A 267-nucleotide genomic window follows, 5' to 3' on the forward strand; every position below is an offset into this window, starting at 1 on the left:
AATAATATGAAACAAAAAAAATACAATCAGAAACTAAAAGGGTAGGGAATTCTAGATTCTAGATATATCGTTCTATTTCTAGTAGGGAAATAGGGGTAAAGTTTGAGCCAAGAGAGAACTAGATACACTAGATAACTTTTTTCTACTTCTAATGGTTTTAGAATTTTCAATTTTTTTTTTTTTGTCTGAACAACGAGAAAGAAGACTAAGGAAGAGGAGGTGTTTTCTAAGGTTCTGAAAATCGAACCGATCATCAAATCGTTCTAG

The sequence above is a fragment of the Arachis ipaensis genome, chromosome B10 (genome assembly GCF_000816755.2).
Source record: "Arachis ipaensis cultivar K30076 chromosome B10, Araip1.1, whole genome shotgun sequence".
NCBI lineage: Eukaryota > Viridiplantae > Streptophyta > Magnoliopsida > Fabales > Fabaceae > Arachis > Arachis ipaensis.